At 44.4% G+C, this 21,600-nt stretch overlaps 1 non-coding gene across 1 annotated transcript; it reads left to right on the top strand.

Annotated features, from left to right (window-relative positions):
• The first annotated feature begins 20,039 nt into the window (after positions 1-20,039).
• On the top strand, positions 20,040-20,112 carry TRNAE-UUC. Its single transcript has one exon. It is a non-coding gene; the product is annotated as a tRNA-Glu (tRNA).
• The last annotated feature ends 1,488 nt before the right edge of the window (positions 20,113-21,600 follow it).

Below are 21,600 nucleotides of genomic sequence, written 5' to 3'. Positions count from 1 at the left end.
AAACAACCAAAAATAGAGTTACCATATGATCCTGCAATCTCACTCTTCCTCATATATCTGGAGAAAGCTATTAATTCCAAAAACATAGGCATCCCAATATTCATAACAGCACTATTTGCAACAGCCAAGACTTGGAAGCAACCTAAAAGTCCATTGACAGATGAATGGATAAAGATGTGGTCCATATATACAATGGAATATTACTCAGTCATAAAAAAGAATGAAGTAATGGGCTTCCCTGGTGGCTCAGTGGTAAAGAATCCACCTGTCAATGCAGGAGACATGGGTTCTATCCCTGGTCCAAGAGGATCCCACATGCCATGGAGCAACTGAGCCCGTGTGCCGCAACTACTGACTCTGTGCCCTCGAGCCAGGAACCGCAGCTCCTGAAACCCTTGTGCCCTAGAGACAGTGCTCCACAAGAAAAACCACCACAGTGAGAAGCCTGCGAACTACAGAGAGTAGCCCTTGCTCTCCACAACGACAGAAAAGCCTGCACAGCAATGAAGACCCAGCACAGCCCCAAATAATAAATAAATAAAAATTATTTTTAAAAAATGAAGTAATGTCATTGGCAGCAACATGGATGGACCTAGAGATTATTATGCTAAATGAAGTCAGACAAAGGCAAATATCATACAACATCAATTATTTGTGCAATCTCAAAAATTATACACATAAACTTATGTACAAAACAGAGACAGACTCACAGACTAGAAAACAAGCTTATGGTTACCAAAGGGGAAAGGGCGGGATAAATTAGGAATTGAGGTTTAACAGATACATACTACTGAATACAAAATAGATAAAACAACAAGGACTTATGGTATAGCACAGGGAACTATATTCAATATCTTTTAACAACCTATAATGGAAAAGAGTCTGAAAAATATATATACATATATATGTGTGTGTACATAAAAATATATCTGTATTCTGCTGCTGCTAAGTCGCTTCAGTCATGTCCGACTCTGTGCGAACCCATAGATAATAGTCCACCAGGCTCCTCCATCCCTGGGATTCTCCAGGCAAGAACACTGTTGTGGGGTGCCATTGCCTTCTCCATATCAGTATATATGTGTGTAAAAATATACATGTATACATGTATGTATACATGTATGTATAGGGCTTCCCTGGTGGCTCAGAGGTTAAAGTGTCTGCCTGCAATGCAGGAGACCTGGGTTCGATCCCTGGGTCGGGAAGATCCCCTGGAGAAGGAAATGGCAACCCACTCCAGTATTCTTGCCTGAAGAATCCCATGAATGGAGGAGCCTGGTGGGCTACAGTCTACAGGGTTGCAAAGAGTCAGACACGACTGAGCGACTTCAATTCATTTCACTTCATAGATGGATGTATGTACATGTATACTATCAGTTCAGTTCAGTTGCTCAGTTGTGTCCGACTCTTTGCGACCCCATGAATCGCAGCATGCCAGGCCTCCCTGTCCATCACCAACTCCCGGAGTTCACTCAGACTCACGTCCATCGAGTCAGTGATGCCATCCAGCCATCTCATCCTCTGTCATCCCCTTCTCCTCCTACCCCCAATCCCTCCCAGCATCAGAGTCTTTTCCAATGAGTCAACTCTTCACCTGAGGTGGCCAAAGTACTGGAGTTTCAACTTTAGCATCATTCCTTCCAAAGAACACCCAGGGCTGATCTCCTTCAGAATGGACTGGTTGGATCTCCTTGCAGTCCAAGGGACTCTCAAGAGTCTTCTCCAACACCACAGTTCAAAAGCATCAATTCTTCGGCGCTCAGCTTTCTTCACAGTCCAACTCTCACATCCCTACATGACTACTGGAAAAACCATAGCCTTGACTAGATGAACCTTTGTTGGCAAAGTAATGTCTCTGCTTTTGAATATGCTATCTAGGTTGGTCATAACTTTCCTTCCAAGGAGTAAACGTCTTTTAATTTCATGGCTGCAATCACCATCTGCAGTGATTTTGGAGCCCCCAAAATTAAAGTCTGACACTGTTTCCACTGTTTCCCCATCTATTTGCCATGCAGTGATGGGACCAGATGCCATGATCTTAGTTTTCTGAATGTTGAGCTTTAAGCCAACTTTTTCACTCTCCTCTTTCACTTTCATCAAGAGGCTCTTTAGTTCCTCTTCACTTTCTGCCATAAGGTGTCATCTGCATATCTGAGGTTATTGAGATTTCTCCCGGCAATCTTGATTCCAGCTTGTGCTTCTTCCAGCCCAGTGTTTCTCACACGTATATATGTATAAAATATTATGTGTAAAATATATACGTATAAATATATATCCACAATGTTTCAGGTATACAGCAAAGTGAACCACTACTTTGCTGTTAATCTGAAACATTGGAAATCAACTACACTTCAATAAAAAATTTTTCCTTTTTTTGCCATGGAGTACAGCTTGCAGGATCTTAGCTCCCAGACCAGGGTTTTACAACCCATGCTGCCTGCAGTGGAAGCACAGAGTCTTAACCACCGGACCACCAGGGAAGTCTCTGTATATAAATAATTTTATGTGGTCTAATTGCCAGGGTAGAGTATTGGGTTGGAAGTCATAAAACAAGTTTGTCACTATTATTATGCTTGTTGCAGCTTTGCTGTCCGGAAAGATCAAACCGATGTCGAGTCTGACCAAACTTGATATTTACATCCTTATTTCTTTGTGAGCTATATACATACCTTACGCTACCATAAACTTGTATATTTACATTTCCAAAATTGCTTCTAGGCATTGATTCACTGTGTTCACTTGTGGGTCAACGGTCTGCTTTGATCCTACATCAGATGGAACCTAGGTATTGATCTGCAGTATTTGCACTCGCTCTGGCCTTGGGGAGGAATTTTCTCAGGGATGTTTGCCCTCTGCTTCACACACAGATTGCCGGCTTGTCCTTGGTGAGCCGGGGTGAGGGGTCCCACCATCAAAGGAGAGGCTGCCGGGACACAGCCCAGCTGCCCCTGAGCCTCTTTGAAGTTAGTACTGAGCTGATTCTTTCCATACTATCTGTAAGCAAGGTTAAGTCCTGCCCTTTGGGGTTTTATCAGACCTCCTTCCTGGGATCTATTAGGCAGTGTTCCAAGTTGGAGAGCCTCCTTTTTCTTTTTTCAAGCAATTTTTAAATTTGATTTCAAAATGAGTCATAAAGCAGCAGAGACAACTTGCAACATCAGCAACGCATTTGGCCCAGAAACTGTTAACAAATGTACGGGGTAGTGGCGGTTCAAGAAGTTTTACAAAGGAGACAAGAACCCTGAAGATGCGGAGAGTAGTGGGCAGCCATCAGAAGTTGACAATGACCAATTGAATGTAATAATCAAAGCTGATGCTTTTACAACTACATGAGAAATTGCCGAAGAACTCAACATCAACCATGCTATGGTCATTAAGCATTTGAAGCAAATTGGAAAGGTGAAAAAGCTCGGTTAAGTGGGTGCCTGATGAGCTGGCTGAAAATCAAAAAATCATCATTCTGAAGCATCATCTTGTCTTATTCTACGAAACAACAACAAACTGTTAGTCCGTCGGGTAGTGACATGTGACCAAAAGTGGGTTTTATATGACAACAGGTGACGACCACCTCAGTGGTTGGACAGAGAGCTTCCATTTTCATTAGAAAAAAAGAATAATGCACAAACGCTCAACACCTGTGATTTCTAATCACCTGACTTCTGTTTTGGTGATGTTTTTCCATTCATCCAATCAGCACACCTTGTCCAGAGGCAAAAGCTAGAACATGCACAACCTCTAACCTCCATGCCAAAAACACCATCATCCCTTTAGCCTTATAAAGACCAAGTCCATGACTTGCCTCATTTTATCTCATCTACTGCTGTCTTCCCAAGTGACTCAGTGGTAAAGAGTCCACCTGCCAGGCAGGAGTTGAGGGTTCAGTCCCTGGGTCAGGAAGATCCCCTGGAGGAGGAAACAGCAACCCACTCCAGTGTTCTTGCCTGGGAAATCCCAGGGACAGAGGAGCCTGGCGGGCAGCAGTCCATGGGGTCACAAAAAAGTCGGACAACTTAGTGACAATGATAACAACAAGCTTAGACACGTTTTCTTTCCTCTCCAGCACGACTGCCAGAGGGAGGAGGGTGAGGATGGGGTGAGGCACGTGAGGAGGCAGATGAGCTCCGTGACACTGCAGGGCACCAGGCTCTGGGGCCTCACTGCTTCCTCCTGCGTTCTGTCCTCTGGCTCCACCTCCATCTCCTCCCACCTGCTGGTGCTCCCATCCACCTGGCTGCTGGCTGAGCTTGTCACCGTCTCCGTGAACTGGGAATAATACCACCGCCACCATTTACTGAGCTTCCAGGGAAGCCTCCATGGTATTTACTTGTCAATGAAAAGATGTTGCTGCCACATCAGTGAACAAAAGGCGTTACAGCCACCCCAGGGGAGCTGAGGATGGAATGGGATGTCCTGCCATCAAGCACGGCAGCTACCACCCCGCAGTGTGCCCTGAGGGGCCTCAGGATGAAAAAGCACAGGATACTGGCCCCAGAGAGCTGAGGTGCACATTAAAGGGATGATTTCAGTGAGCCCAGACGCTTGCATCTCCCCACACATACGTGTATGTGTGTGTGTTAGTCACTAGTCACTCACTCTTTGTGACCCCATGGACTGTAGCCCACCAGGGTCCTCTCTCCATAGAATTCTCCAGGCATTAATACTGGGGTGGGATTCCATTCCCTTCTCCAGTGGATCTTCCCAATCCAGGGATCGAACCCACGTCTTCCACATTGCACGCAGATTCTTTACTGTCTGAGCCACATGGGAAGCCCTAAATTCCTTTACTTGAGATGTCTGGTTCTCTTTAGGTAACAGGAATCTCTGGGTGTTCTGAATACCTGGCCTTTGGTGCAAAAACTCCTATATATCCTGGCTCCCCCCTCACATCCTCTGAGCAGTCCCTTAGAGTTATCTGAGATACTGTGTCTCGGGCTTAAGTCCTCATTTTTTTTTTTTTTTTCTGCCAAATGAAACACAATTCTCAACTTTGAGGTTGTGATTTTTTTTTCAGTTGATGCTATCAGGTTAGAATGTAACCCTTTATAGCTTCTTCATGGAAGTCACCTCTGTCCCTTGATTCCTCTGCTTAAAAAATAAGAGAACACAATTGTGTTTTTTTTTTAAAAAACAAACAACAAAAAGAATAAAGAAGAGAGAGAAAAGAGAGCCCCATACACACTCTCCTAAGAATCAAATAAAAGACCAGGATGTTGAAAGTGAGAGTGTGTTGAGCATCAAGCCTGCTGCCTGATGGCCCTTGGGTGCAGGGCGCGTGGTGGCTTTCTCTCCCTGAACTCCATATACAGTGAGTTGGTGAGATGGGCCTTTCCTCAGGGGGCCACCCCCCTTACCATCTGTGGGGGCTTGGGAGAGCAGGCTGCTGCACTTTGCACTCCCCCCGTCTTCATATTTGTGCTGCCACCAGCTCTAAAGTTGCTGTTCTTTTAAAAGAGATTATTAGAGAGCTTCTCTGGTGGCTCAGTGGTAAAGAATCTGCCTGCCAATGCAGGAGACGCAGGTTCGATCCCTGCGTTGGGAAAATCCCACCTGCCTGAGGAGCAACTAAGCCCATGCGCCACAGCTGCTGAGCCCGTGCTCTAGAGCCAGGGAGCCGCAACTATGGAAGCCTGAGAGCCCTGGAGGCTGTCCTCCACAACAAGAGAAACCACTGCCGTGGGAAGCGCCCCCAGCCACAACTGGGGAGTAGCCTCCCCTTGCCACAACTAGAGAAAAGCCCTTGCAAAACAACCAAGACCCAGCTCAGCCAAAACTAACTAAATAAAATGATTTTCAAAAAGAGATTGTTAGATGAAGTGGTTAATTTAGAAAAAAAAAAAAGCTTTGCTTTAGTAGTCTGCATAGCTGCACCGTTCAAATAGGGAAGGCAATTGTATTGAAAAGATACCATGTCAGCCATGATTGTGTGTGTGTGTTTACAGACAAGTTACAGCCACGTTTTCAAGTCTTAACTGATACAAGATTGAGAAGAGCTGCCGACTAACCTGGATATTTCCTGATAGGCAACGGAGGCAGGTATGTCTTACTTACATGGCTGATGTTGACCCTGGGACCAGATGTTATCAACAGCCTCTACCTCTCTCTCTTCCTTCCGAACATCCACACTGGCCTGTGAGGTTTCATTTTCTCTAACCACTTGCTGGCATTTTACTGGTCTCACCAGCGCGTGAGACATTTCACAAGATCTCCTCATAAAGTTTTACTGCTGAAGGCTGGAATTAGAGCACCTAGGCAGCAAATGCACTTCCAAACAAAATGAATTTGAAAATTTATTGCTTTGGCATTTCAAAACGCATGTGTTTTTTGCCAGGGTAGTAAACATGGAAAAACTAAAAAAAATGTTTCATTAATGGAGAGAAAAAGATTGTGAACATTTTATTGATTCAAGATACAAAGGGACATCATGTGAAGGGCAGAGTTTGAAAGCCATGAATCTAGAAAGAAAAAATCTTCCAGAATAAACATCACTTATGAAGTAGTCTTTCCAAAATAAATGAATTGGAAACAAACCAAGCCCCTAGATCCGATTACCCATTTGCAGGAAATACAGAAAACAGATGAACACGTCAAATGGTTGCTTGGAGTCACCGTCCACAAAAATCCAGATCAGGGGGAGCTCTGTGGAACAAATGACCTGGTGTTTTTCAATATCTTAGAAGGAAGAGAGAAAGAGGAGCGTGGTCAATAGATTCAGACATATAGGTCATCGGTAATACGCAGACCTTAGCGTTGGGGCAACTGGAGATTTGAACAGTGACTGGATACTTGATCATTTTAAGGAATTATTGGGGGTTTTTTTTGATAGGAAACTCACAGTTTACTGGAGAGAAAAGCACTCCCCACAGCACTAACAAAGAAGTATGAGCGTGCAGCTGCAGGAGCACAGAGCAGAGTCCCTCAGCCCACCAGAAAGGGCCAAGAGTGGTCAGCCACGGCCTCCCTGCTTTCTCAACCTTTGTCTCCTTCAAGGCTCACGTCTCCATTTACGCTCTTCTAAGAAACATACCTATTTTCATTTACACATCTATTTGACTGCACTAGGCCTTAGTTGCAGCATGCAAACTCTTGTTCATTGCACCGTGCTGGATCCAGTTCCCCAGCCAGGGCTTGAACCCAGGTTCCCCGCCTTGGGAGCAGGAGTCTTGTCCGCTGGACCACCAGAGAAGCCCCTCCACTGGTGCTCCTGATTCAAACTCACCCCATCCCTGCTAGAACCTTTGAGCTACCTTTGTTGTTCCCTTTCTTATTTGTATTTTCAAATGTTTCTTTCAAGTGCTTTTTTTTAAAAAGATAAATTTTATAGTGATACATTTTTAATTTTATAGTGCTTTAGAATTTTTTGAAGTTTCACACACGTGATTTCATGTAATCCCATGTTAGCCCCTTCTACCTACCCTTATATTGCCCTCCCCCTTCCCTCTCCCCACTGATAACCACTAGTTCATTCTCTGTATCTGAGAGGCTGCTTCCTTTTTTGTTTTATTGACTGATTTGTTGTATTTTTAATTTTTTTTAATTTTTTTTTTTTTTTGCCCACTGGCTTGTGGGATCTTAGTTCCCCAACCAGGGGTTGAACCCTGACCCTCAGCAGTGAAAGCAGTGAATCCTAACCGCTGGACCACCAGGGAGCTCCCTTGTTATATTCTTTAGATTGCACATATAAGTGATAGCATTTGGTATTTCTCTGAATTGTTTCAGTGAGCATGATGCCCTCCAAGTCCATCCATGTTGCTGAAAATGGCAAACTTCTCATTTGTTATGGCCGCATAGCATTCCATTGTGTATACCACACCTTCTCTATCCATTCATCGGATGTTGCTATAACAATTTTGTGATTATCCATTTTAAAAGCATTTCCCTATCTTTTAGAAATACACATTGAAATATTTACAGAGGAGAGATCCTGGATTTGTTTTTTTTTTTTTAAAGTGGAAGGAGGAAGACAGGGATGGGGGCACAGACAAACCGGATGGTCAGGAACTGACCATCTTGGGAGCAGGTCTTAGGTAGAGGGGGATTCTCCCTAAGAGGTAGATCATTCTGTCTGCTTATGTATGTGTTTGAACACTTTCCTGGTAAAGTGTGTTAAAAAAAGAAAAAAGACAGTATTGGTTAAAGCAAAAATATAGAACCCAGTGATGATCCTTAAACTTGCTCATGTTAAAGGAAAAATCTGAAGTGATACAGGTATATGGTCAGAACAGCTATCATTAAAAATATCTACAAACAATAAATGCTGGAGAGGTCATGGAGAAAAGAGAATCCTCCTACACTTTTGGTGGGAATTTAAGTTTATGAGCTGGCTAGTTAGTTGTGGATTTAAGGCATTCAGTCTGGGACTTTTCTTAAAAAGCAGACACAGGTAATAGCCAAGGCCTCTTTCCTACTGCAGAGTGTGGACGGTGCCAAGGAGCGCCAGATTCTTGATCGGCAGAGCGATGGGGGACGTGGAGAAGAGCATCAGCCAAAACTCAGAGGTGGGAGAGGACGTTCTAGAACAAAAGACATGCAGTTAAGATATGAAAGTGAATAGGTATTCACCAGGGAAAAGGATGGGAAAAGATTCCTGGGGTCAGAGATGCTCAAGAATGCAACTGAAATGAAACGTTTTAGCTTCCCTTTGAATTGCCTTTGAGTATTTTGTCTTGAGATCCTGAAGCCCAAGAAAATAAACTCCTTAGGGGGCCATGGATTATTTAATTTAGTGTTAGGAGACCTACCAGCCCCTTAGTGTCAAGTGGGTAACCAGATGAACGACCTGTTACTCAGAAGGCTTGAGTCCTTGAAATGTGCATGTCTCCAGGGAAAAGGCCACCATTCTTTTGTTCAGACCATTGGCCCCGTTTGCTTCTGGCCAGCCAGCACTTTCTGCCGAGACCCGAGTTGGCAGACATTGTATTATTCTAACGGCCTTTGCTTCTGTGTTGTCAGCTTTAAACACTTTCCTGCTATGCCCATTTTGATCATCTTGTGAACATTCTAAAATCGACACCTCTCTGGCCTCTTCCAGGGAGATGACTGATCCCCCTCCCCAGGCATGTTCCCATTTTAGAGGATGATCAGAGTTTGCAGGACCCCAAACTGACATTGCATTGTCTGGTTTTGGAGAAGGGCGATGATTCACAAAGGTTCAAAACGAGACATTTGTGACGCAGGAATTTAAATAGCAATATGCCAGTTTCCAGCACTGAGCAACCAATTTATGGACATTTCTCACACACAGGAGAGAAAGCTGCTAGAGAAACTCGTATTTTTAATGAAAGAAAAACAAAACTCCATGAAATAGGAAAAAAAGCTAATTTAACCTAGAGGTTCCATCTGTGGATTTATATTGAAGGGGCGGCTGACACGTATCTATACATGTGATATATTCCTAACGTCTGATAGAGCGATGAACCAAGAAAGAAACAACAACAGAGATTTTAACACATGCAGAACACGGACGATCATCTGGTTTCATACACCTGTCCTTCGTGGGCCCTCATTTTATAGAAAAGACACTGAGACCAGGAAGAGTCAAGTGGGTGCTGTAGTTCAGAGCGAAATGGAACTGGGGGTGACAGATACGTTTATTAGCTTGAAGGTGATGATGGTGTCAAAGTGCACACCTATGTCACAACCTGTGTGTGTGCTCAGTTGCTCAGTCGTGACCGACTCTTTGCAATCCATGAACTGTAGCCCGTCAGGCTCCTCTGTCCATGGGATTCTCCAGGCAAGAATACTGGAGTGGGTTGCCATTTCCTCCTCCGGGGATCTTCCCAACCCAGGGATCAAATCTGTGTCTTTTGCGTCTCCCGCATTGGCAGGCAGATTCTTTACCACTGCATCACCTGGTAAGCCCTATGTCACAACCTACCAAATGCATACTTTAAAAGTGTGCAGTTTACTGTCTGACAAATGTGCCTCGATAAAATTTTCTTTTTAAACAAGTAAAGGCAATAATAAAAATGTTTTTTGGGGGGAAAACCACAACTGGATTGTAATCTTGAAAAATCCAGAATGTGACGCATGTGCTTCAGTGAATTAATTATCAAGGAAAACAAAGAGAGGGCTTCCCTGGTGGCTCAGTGGTGGAGAATCCGACTGCCAAGGCAGGAGACATGAGTTCAGCCCCTGGTCCAGGAAGACCCCACATGCCTAGGAGCAACTGTGCCTATGCATCACAACTGTTGAGTCTGGGGACTACAGCTGCGGAAGCCTGCACACCCAAGGGCCCACACTCCGAAACAAGAGGAGACACCACAGTGAGAAGCCCGAGGACCACGACCGGAAAGCAGCCCCCATTCGCCCCAGCTCGAGAAAAGCCCTCACGCAGCAGCAAAGACCCAGCACAGCCAAAAATAAATAAACAAACAAAAATAAAAGCAAAGAGAGAAGGGGAACCCAGAAACCAAAAGAGATGTAAGGGACACAGCTATCAAACACAATCTGTAGGTTTATCTGGACCAAGGTTCAAACAACCCAGCTATAAAATAACATCTATGAGAATATCAGGAAAGTTTATACAATGACAATATATCTGATGGTATTAAGGGGCTAATTTTTTTAAAACTGATAGTTGCGTTGTGGTTTTGCTTAGAAAAAAGGAAACAGTGCTCATGTTTTAGATGTATAGACAATTATTTGTAGATACACTATCAGGATGCTTGATATTAATATGTGCTTCAATATAATCTAGTGGAAGTATTTGAAATACCAAGGAATGATTAAAATTTTGGGTGTGAAAATGATATTCTGGGTACCTTTTTGAGTCTTTGTATTTGCGAGATGCATGATGAACTGTCTACAGATGGGATGAAGTGATTTCTGGGATTTGCTTCAAAATAAACTGGGCAGTGGGGAGCTGGTGGGCATACAGATGGCGATCATCACTGACACTGTGAGATGGGCATGTGAAGATCTCATCAGAAGCTCCTTTCTACTTCGGTGTGTGTTTGACATTTTCCTGAGTATAAAGCTTAGAAATCAAATCATGAAATCATGGATTCAAGTCTGGATTATGAATTGGTGTTAAGCCATCACTTGGATGGTTAATAGGGACCTGGGCATGCCTGCACACACAGATCATCAGCTGAAAGGGAAGACCCACACTTGCTTTTAGGATTGCGTGAGACTTTGGAAAGTCAGGTATACAGAGGACTGTCCAGAAAGCTATCAAGAAAAGAAACCCAGTGTCTCTGAAGACAGACTAAAGCCATGTAACTTCCACTACCATCAGAAGCCTTCACATACTGAAATTTAAACTGAAATAAACGTCCTGGTATTTAAAAACGAAAAAGATACACACCACCACAATATGAAGCAAAAGCTATAAGAAGCTCATAAATAACTTTTGTTTCTGCTTTTTATACCTCAGTCAAAGGTGATGAGTTTCTTAAAAAAAAAAACAAAAACCCTTGAAGTTTGGATTTTCCAGTTTTGTATCACATCCTGCTTCAGGCCACCCTAAAACAAAACAAGAAACGAACAAACAAAACCCGCCATCCTTCCAATACATTCTCGAGGTCTGCAGCTTGAAGGCCACTGGTTTTCCCTTTGGCTCAGTTCTCGTGTTTGCCTCTTCTTTGCCAATATGTTTATCTTCCTCACTTTCAAACTGCATTTCCCGTCCAGAAACACTACCTCAAGCATTATATTTAGCACTTCGCACAGAATTTGTCCTGCTGCATCAGGAAACAGAGCCCTGTAAGTGGAGGGTGGGATCCCAGGGTCAAGGTGTTTCCTGGATAACAGCTCCATCTGAGCTCTGTCCAAACTTCCAACTCCCCTGCCGTCCACTGAACTCCCCTCCACGTTAGCACATGTGTGACGGTGAACACCCACCAGCAAGCGAGGAACTGATTTCGTGGGAGAGTTTCCACCTCCTGGGGAAATACCTCCATCTGTATTCTTGTAGACGGTGACTCTAAGCAGCATGTCACCTTGGTATGTGATCTTTCTCTGTTCAACTGCTTAGCTAGTTACTACCATTCACCACTGGTTCACTTTAGGCAATGTTACAGAACGGATGTACAGAAGAAGACCCTGATGGTGGGAAAGACTAAGGGCAGAAAGAGAAGGGGCAACAGTGATGAGATGGTTGGATGGCATCACCAACTCAATGGCCCTGAGTCTGAGCAAATTCCAGGAGATGGTGAAGGACAGGGAAGCCTGGCGTGCTGTAATCCACGGGGCTGCAAAGAGTCGGACACGACTCAGTGACTGAATGGCAGCAACAGAAGGGATGGTCTCTTCCCCTCTGGAGAACAGACCCAGTTGAATGGTAGGTGCAGCAGTCAAGTGATCAAAATACCAGGTTGGTCACTAATGAAAGCTAGGCTGGGGGATAAGGTGCAGGAGAGGAGCTCCCATTGACTTATTAATATGCACTCCATCTCAGCTTTCACCCTTGTGCTCCCAGCCCCGCAGCCTGGTTACAAAGAGCCCACATACTGGGTCTGCAAGCACATCCTCTCAGCCGAGACTGTGCCTTACACTGGCCTGTGGCAGAGAGGGAAGATGAGAGATGGATACCTCTGTGCTTAGAGTCTTGTAATAGATTAGATCCTACCAGTGGAGAACATGGACCGATGACTGTCAGCAATGAATCGAGTAACCCGTGGGGGCTTGAGTAAGGAACAGGCAAGAGGGGTACACTCAAGGGTCTATCACCTCACAGGTACTGGGAGGAGTGATATGAGTGCCCCTTTCTAGGCTTTCTTTTTCGGCTGTGCCACACAGCATGTGGGATCTTAGTTCCCTAACCAGGGATCTAACCCATACCCCCTGCATTGGAAGCACAGAGTCTTAACCCCTGGGCCACCAGAGAAGTCCCTGAGCATCCCTTTCTAGCAGATGAGTGTGTACTGGAGGTGGGGGAGGTGGGACGTGGCAGTGACAGTCCAGGTTAAAGGAATGAAGAAAAGAAAACCAGGCATCAAGCTTCCCGTCTTAGGGATCAGAAGACTAAAGAAGGGATAAGACCAAGAAGTGGTTGGTGTCAAATGAGTTATTGATTAGTCCAATTAACTAAGTGATAGTCTTTCATCTTACTGCTTTGCTGCCTGTATGCCTAATCAGATCCTCAGTGGTGAAGCGGAAGGTTCGTAGGAGCTGTTTTTCAAAAATGGAGCCAGAAGATAAAAAGGAAATCCAGTTTCTTGCTCAGAACCTAGGAGCAAAACTGACAACTGACCCTATGATGGTCTTGGCAGTAAGCTGATACACATGAGAAATGACATGGTTTTGAGCAACCTCTTAATTCAACTCAAATGTTTGTGGTCTCACTCCAGCAGATGGAAAAGGAAGTGAAGTGCTTATGTACTGAAATCATTGTCATTATACCTAGAATTGTTATTGCTATTGTTTAGTCTCTCAGTCGTGTCCGACTCTTTGCAACCCCATGGACTACAGCCTACAAGGCTCCTCTGTCCACGGGATTTCCCAGGCAAGAATACTAGAGTGGGTTGCCGTTTCCTTCTCCAGGGGATCTTCCTGACCCAGGGATCAAATCCATGTCTCCTGCATTGCAGGCAGCTTCTTCACTACCGAGTTACCTAGGAAGCTTTATATGATAATGGGGAAGAGGCACCCACACTCCACCGATGAGTGCTGTAAGACTTGAAGATCCACCCAGGACCCTTGCACCAATGAAGGATGGAGTAGAGTTTGTTTATAATCTATGTGTCAAGGAGTCCATGACGATGCAGAATGCCAGCTGCAAACTATCCTTGCAGCTCATAGCTGTGGAACCAGCCTCACTGTCCTTTTGGTTCAGAAAATGGGACAAATTGTGAATGAGCCATATACATGCATGGACTCATTCTTATCAAGTCTACAGTATTATACAGAATCACTGCAGGGGTTTTTCTAGCTTGGCAAGGGGAGTAGAGCATAGAAAATGAGCTTCTTTATTTTAAAAGTTAAATATCTCCACCCTTGCCCATCATGCCTTTAAGTTGAGAAATATACAAAGAAAAGGAAAGGAAGGGATGAACTAAGGCGGGATTAGCAACACCAACCAACCACAAATAGCTGGACAACTTGGTCCAAATTCCTGCTCTTGATGGAATTTTACTTAACAGATTCCTGTGGTCTCTAGTTCCCAGGATCCTGACATTAGGGTAGGGCTTCCCATGATGTATTTATCTACCCGTTCTCAAGGCGGAGACGCAGTAAGGAGGAGAGGGCTGGGAAGGGAAAAGTTCCCTCCATCCAAGGCCACAGGGGGATGAGGCCCCATTTGGGGAAGTGCTTGTTTTACCCAGAGTCCTATTTGTCTCTGGTTTCCAAGAGCTGGAGAAAGAGAGGAGGAAGGAAGGAGAGAGGGAGATAGAATTCCTCATGGCCGTGGAAGCAGAAGGCCCCGGGTTTGAGATGTTACCCCAGAAACAGGACAGGATGCCTCCTATCTTCACTTTGGTGGACACGGAGGAGAATGACTCTTCTCTGGGCAAAGGTCACTGCCCAATTTGAGCACCAGCTGGTGCTTTGGTTTTCATTCCCCATGAGAATGAAACAGCTCAGCCATGGACACTGCATACTGACCTCACTAAAAGGACTCAAAGACAGGACAGCAGTAAAGACTAGTGAGCCCTACAAGGAAGGCTTCGGGACAGAGGAAGTGCTTCAGCTGGACCCTTGGGGTATTTATGGAAGGATCACTTCTCTAAAGCTGTTTCCTCATCTTTAAAATGAAGAAAGTGGGGGACTTCCCTGGAGGCCCAGTGGTTAGGATTTCAGCTTCCAATGCAGGAGGGTGTGGGTTTGGTCCTTGGGCAGGGAGCTCTAAGGGGGCTTCAGCGATGGCTCAGCAGGTAAAGAATCCACCTGCAATGCAGGAGGTGCAGGAGACAAAGGTTCCATCCCTGGGTCAGGAACATCCCCTGGAGGAGGAAATGGCAACCCACTCCAGTGTTCTTGCCTGGGAAATCCCATGGACAGAGGAGATTGGTGGGCTGCAGTCCAAAGGGTCTCCAAGAGTCAGACACGACTGAGCGACTGAACAACGACAACAAGGTTACAACTCACGACTGTTCCCTGGCTTTGTCACTCTCAGGCCTCTAACTCTCAAGAGTTGCCACAAAGCTACAGAGGGCAGTAAAGGACTCAGACCCTGGTGTCCACAAGGTGCTTTCAGAGCCCAGTTATTAGTTATTAGCTGGGGACTCCTGGTGGGTCACCTTCTCAACTGTATAATGTGGCCTGTAATAGTTAATGAAATAGTACATGACCAGGGACCGAACTACTGAACAAGTGTGTTCTTTTTTTTTTTTTGGCTGCACTGTGTCTTCATTGCTGCACATGGGCTTTCTCTAGTTGCAGCAGGCTGGGGCTACTCTCTAGTTGCTGTGCAAGGGCTTCTCACTGCTGTGACTTCTCTTGTTGCAGAGTGCAGGCTCCAGACTGGCTGGCTTCAGTAACTGCAGCTTGTGGGCTTAGTTGCTCTGCAGCATGTGTTATCTTCCTGGACCAGGGATCAAACTGTCCCTGCGTTGGCAGGTGGATTCTTAACCACTGGACCACTGAAGTTCTGAGTGAGTGTTCTTGTTCATCATCTTTTAAGGACACAGCCATGCCAGCCATTAAGTGGTCACCTTCTATCTCCCACTGAGGGATGCTGAAAGATTTGAAGTCATGAGTGTTAAAATATATAAACATCTATCAACTAATACATCGGAGCTCCATCTACCCGTCTCTGCTGAGGATGGCTACACTAGGGAAATGTCTCCTGGGGAAGATTTTTTACCATTTCATCAACCAGACCCCCTTAGCTGGCACTAGTGGTAAAGAACCCTCCTGCCAAAGCAAGAGACTGACAGACTCAGGTTCAGTCCCTGGGTCGGGAAGATCCCCTGGAGGATGACATGGCAACCTGCTCCAGCACTCTTGCCTGGAGAATTCCATGGACAGAGGAGCCTGGTAGGCTATAGCCCACATTAATGGGGCTGCAAAAAGAGTCAGATGTGACTGAGCAACTAAATGCAAACACACACACAAACACACAATGTAAAAATGGTCAAAGATGTGAACTGAAATTTCACTAATGAAGTTAAACAAATGGCTAATAACAACATCATTAGTTATTAGAGAAATGCAAGTTAAAACCACAATGAGATGGTACTATTCACTCACTAGGACAATGTTAATAAAAAACCAAGTACGACAAAGATACTGAGAAACTGTATCCCTCATATGTTGCCAGTGAGAATTGAAAATGGTGCTGACAGTTTGGAAAACAGTCTGGCATTTTCATAGAAAGTTAAATTTGCCACTTGATTCAACAATTCCACTCCTAGGAACCTACCCAAGAGAGATGAAAACACATGCTCACACAAAGATGCACATGCAGATGTTCAGAGCAGTATTATTCTTAACAACGCCAAACTAGGAACAATCCAAATGCCCATTAACTGATAAATGGATAAACAATACACAACAGAATATTAAACAATAAAAAGGAAAAAAACTACTAATACATCCTTTGACATACATGAACCTCAAAAACACAGCTAAAACAGAATGAAAGAAGCCAGACACAAAGGCTAATTATTATATGGCTCCATTTGTATTATATGTCTAGAAAAGACAAATTTATGGAGGCAGAAAGCAGATTAGCTGTTGCCTATTTTTGAGGCTCCAAAATCACTGCAGATGGTGACTGCAGCCATGAAATTAAAAGACACTTTCTCCTTGGAAGGAAAGTTATGACCAACCTAGATAGCATATTAAAAAGCAGAGATATTACTTTGCCAACAAAGGTTCATCTAGTCAAGGCTATGGTTTTTCCAGTGGTCATGTATGGATTTGAAAGTTGGACTGTGAAGAAAGCTGAGCGTCGAAGAATTGACGCTTTTGAACTGTGGTGTTGGAGAAGACTCTTGAGAGTCCCTTGGACTGCAAGGAGATCCAACCAGTCCATTCTAAAGAAGATCAGCCCTGGGTGTGCATTGGAAGGACTGATGCTGAAGCTGAAACTCCGATACTTTGCCCACCTCATGCAAAGAGTTGACTCATTGGAAAAGACTCTGATGCTGGGAGGGATTGGGGGCAGGAGGAGAAGGGGACGACAGAGGATGAGATGGCTGGATGGCATCACCGACTCGATGGGCGTGAGTTTGAGTGAACTCCGGGAGATGGTGATGGACAGGGAGGCCTGGTGTGCTGCAATTCATGGGGTCACAAAGAGTTGGACATGACTGAGCCACTGAACTGAACTGAACTGAATTAACCTAATCAAGTGCAAACGGATATGAGGGAACTTCTTGGGCTGATGGAAATGTTCTAAAATTGGACTGTGGTGATTGTCAGACAACTCCATAAATTTGTTAAAGATCATTGAATTGTACACTTATGATGAGTGAATGTAAAGGTATACAGATCATGCCTCAACAAGATAGTTTAAAAATTTGAAAACATGAAACAGAGCGATCTAAAAATCCAACTGTAATCCAATTGACTCTATTTTTTCATGAAACATTTCTGCTGCTGAAGTGAATTTAGAATTTGGAATGAGTATGCAAATCTAATTGATAGATCTCCAAGAAGCCCAGTTTTAGGTACACAATGATATTTAAAGATATAAATATTCAGTAAACTCTGTTGTCTCAATAGCAATTTACTATTTGCTATGCTTTGTTCAGTGCAAGCTGCGGCCCTTCTCAGGGGGTATTACTGCTTGATATAAGTAATAATTAATTAAGAGCTCAACTCTGAGCTAGAAGCTAGCAGAAAGGCAAAGAAAGCCAAACAGATGTCCCCCAAATGGCTTTGATTCTTCTAGCAAGTTTCTTAATTACCACTAATACCAACAGGTGCCGTGGGCTGGAAAATACTCACTTCCTGTCAAGAACAGCAATTAAATAGTTGCCCAGAAAAAGGAAAAACCCGTTAATTCTTATGTACTGGCAGTTGAAATGTGTGAGTATAAAAATCAGCTCATGCAATGAATCAACGCTGATCATCACGACCACATAGGGAGGGTGTTAGGGACTACCGAAAGAAGACAATGAGGCGACTTCCCAGCAGGGCCGGTGGTCAGGGCTCTGTGCTTCCACTGCAAGGGGCACAGTTTTGATCCCCAGCTGGGGAACTAAGATCCCACAAGCCTCACGGCCAAAAAATAAATAAATAAATACAATTTTTTAAAAAATGAAGAAAATGATTTGGGGGACAGATTTGCACTATCAGATATCAAGGTTATTTTGGAACACTAGTAAATTGGCATTTCAATAAAATAGACCAGGGTAACCAGAAACCAAAACATAACCACGTGATATTGTATCACAATGTAACAAAAAAGCAATATATTATACTACAACAATGAGATGAAGCATACCAAAAACTCAGGTAGAAAACAATTGAAAGTAAGTTCAGTAAATTTTTTCTATAAATGTCCAGATAGTAAATATTTGATGCTTTGTAGATCATATCAAACACTATAAAAAATGAAACGGCAGGCCACAAAACAGAAGTAAGTATTTGTAACCTATATAACCAATAAAGGATTAGAATGCAGAATATGTTAAAAGTACTGACAAATCAATAAGAAAAAGACAAATGCGACAGAAAAATGGACAAAGAGTGCAACAGTCTCCCCAGAAAAGGGAACCGCAAATGACCAACGATCATAAGAAGAGATGATCAACACCGTTAGCAACCAGGGAAATGGAAAATCAAGGCATAGCAAGATATCATTTTGTCCCTAGTTGATTGGCAGATGTAGAAAAGAATGTGAAATAAGCAGAACAATTATCCGTGCTGGTAGAGGTATAAATTGGTTAAAAAGAAAGTACAGTAAGATATCTTTTACATAAATTTAGCATACATTCCTAGGTTTCTTATCATTTCTGGTACTTCCCCAAGGCTCAGAAATTTGCCAGGGTCGCACAGCTAGTGAGAGGTTCTAAATCCTTTATTCCTTCCACTTGACCTTCGTAAACATAAACACACACACACCCTGGAATCGTTCTCCAGGACTCCCAATCTCTTCCCCACCAAACTTCCCAAACACTCTGCGTCTGGGTCTTCCATTGGCCGGATGCACTGGTCACCTGTCTTGATGTGGTTTAGTTGCTCAGTCATGTCCGACTCTTTGCAACCCAGTGGACTGTAGCCCACCAGGCTCCTCTGTCCATGGGATTCTCCAGGCAAGAATACAGGAGTGGGTTGCCATTCCCTTCTCCAGGGGATCTTCCCAACCCAGGGATCAAACCCACATCTCCCGCATTGCAGGCGGATTTTTTATCATCTGAGCCAGCAGGGAAGCCCCACTTGCCTTGGTACCTCTCTAGATACAGACCACCCCCTTTCTTTAATCACATATCACCACCCAGTCTGAGCTCCAAACTTTGGGCTTCCAGTGTCAGCAGAGAGAAGGCACTCAGTATATATTTGTCAGCTGACCAGTCAGTATGTTCCCTGATGCCATTATGGAAGAGAACGCTGGACTTGGCCGCTTCCAACAGTTCTACATGAAATATCAAGTTCCTTGCCTTCCCACATTCATGTTTAAGTGCTCTGATCTCTTCTGGTCAGCAGAAGGTCCTGAAGGTCAGCCTGGGTCTTGAAGCCTCAAAGCAGACCGCACACCGGGCAGCCCAGAGACAATTTTCTTGTGAGCTTCAGTATAAACAGCCCAAGTGCCCAACACAAACCCTTTTGTCACTCAGAAGGAAGAGCCCCTCCCCATCCACAGAAGACCAGGTGGCTTCTTTTCAAATATGCTAGTTGCCCAGCTTCCAAATTTTCAGCTCAAGCCTCGATTTTTGCCTGACTTGAAAATAAAGCCTTGACACTATCGGCTTGAATGGGAACGCTGGCAACACTGAGCATTGAGAATCAACCGCTACTCCAGGAAAGGAACACATGGAGAGGCAGCAGGTGGAGTCCCAACCTGCGCACAGTAGGGCCACCTCTTTCCAGCCTGGCCATCGCGTGGCCACACAGACCCAGGTTCTGACCTGCTGTTCACACTGTGGGCTTGCAGAAATGAGATCCCATCTTCTTCTTGTTCTCTCTGGATAAACTGGAGCTAGTTAGGGAATTCCTTGGTGGCCCAGTGGTTAAGACTTGGCACTTTCACTGCCAAGGACACAGGTTCAATCCCTGGTCAGGGAACGAAGATTCCATAAGCCACATAGTATGACAAAAAAAAAAAAAAGAAGTGAATTTAGTTTTGCCTCTTTCAGTTATGTTGGAGGGAGAGTCTGGACCCTGAGCTTGGGAGGAACCACTTCTGAAATTCCACATAAGGCACATGTATGTGGACCCAGGTCTGGATTCTGCCTACTTAACGTGCAATTTCTCTCTTGCCAGCCATCCACTCTGAAAGGAGTGCAGTCTGCATTTAAGACCACTTTTCCTGGGTGACGCTGAGAGCTGCCTCCCTAATCTGAGATCTGGGCCCTGATTCAAACATTAACAGCTCCGTCTGGATAGTAGCCTTAATGCGCTGCGTTGGTGGAGGCGGCTCCTCTGATTCTCACAGGAATGAGTGAGATACTTTTCCATGTTTTCATCTCCTTGGATGGAAATTTACCAGTGAGGCTGATGTGATTGTCCTTATTTTAAAAATGAGGATACTGAGCCTCAGAGAGGTTAAATCGGTGTCATGAATTGACCCCAACTACGGTGTTAATTCAAAAAAACTAAGATCATGGCATCTGGCCCCATCACTTCATGGCAAATAGATGGGGAAACAAGGGAAACAATGGAAGGTTTTATTTTCTTAGGCTGCAAAATCACTGCAGATGTTAACTTCAGCCATGAAATACAAAGACACTTGCTCCTTGAGAGAAAAGCTATGACACACCTAGATAGAATATTAAAAAGCAGAGGCATCACTTTGCCAACAAAGATCCATATAGTCAAAGCTATGATTTTTCCAGTAGTCATGTGAGAGTTGGATCATGAAGATGGCTGAGCATCAAAGAAATCATGCTTTCAAACTATGGTGCTAGAGGAGACTCTTGAGAGTCCCTTGGACAGCAAGGAGATCAAACCAAAGTCAGTTCTAAAGGAAATGAACCCTCAATGTTCATTGGAAGGACTGATGCTGAAGCTGAAGCTCCAATACTTTGGCCACCTTATGCAAAGAGCTGACTCATTGGAAAAGATCCTGATGCTGGGAAAGACTGAGGGCAAGAGGAGAAGGGGACGACAGAGGGTTGATGGCATCACTGACTCAATGGACGTGAGTTTGAGCAAACTCCAGTAGATGGTGAAGAACAGGAAAGCCTGGCGTGCTGCAGTCAGTGAGGTCGCAAAGAGTCGGACACAACTGAGCCACTGAACAACATCAAAGTGTTATTAAGTGAGAGAGATAAGATTCAAAACCAACGGTAAGGGATTTCCCTGGTGGTCCAGTGGCTAAGATTCCTTGTTCCCAATGCAGGGGTCTGGGTTTGATCCCTGGTCAGGGAACTAGATCCCACGTGCTGCAACTAAGACCTTGGGCAGACAAATAAATTTTTTTTTAAGTGTGATGGGAGGGGGTTCAGGACACACTGCCCCCAGTCACGGCACCTTGGCATCATGAATGCTTCCAGTTGCAGGCATTTGAGCAAACAGCAGGTGCAGGAAGGTCACTACTCTTTTCCCTGACTC

The sequence above is a fragment of the Bubalus bubalis genome, chromosome 12 (assembly GCF_019923935.1).
Source record: "Bubalus bubalis isolate 160015118507 breed Murrah chromosome 12, NDDB_SH_1, whole genome shotgun sequence".
Taxonomy (NCBI): domain Eukaryota; kingdom Metazoa; phylum Chordata; class Mammalia; order Artiodactyla; family Bovidae; genus Bubalus; species Bubalus bubalis.
This window is presented reverse-complemented; position numbering and strand designations above follow the sequence as displayed.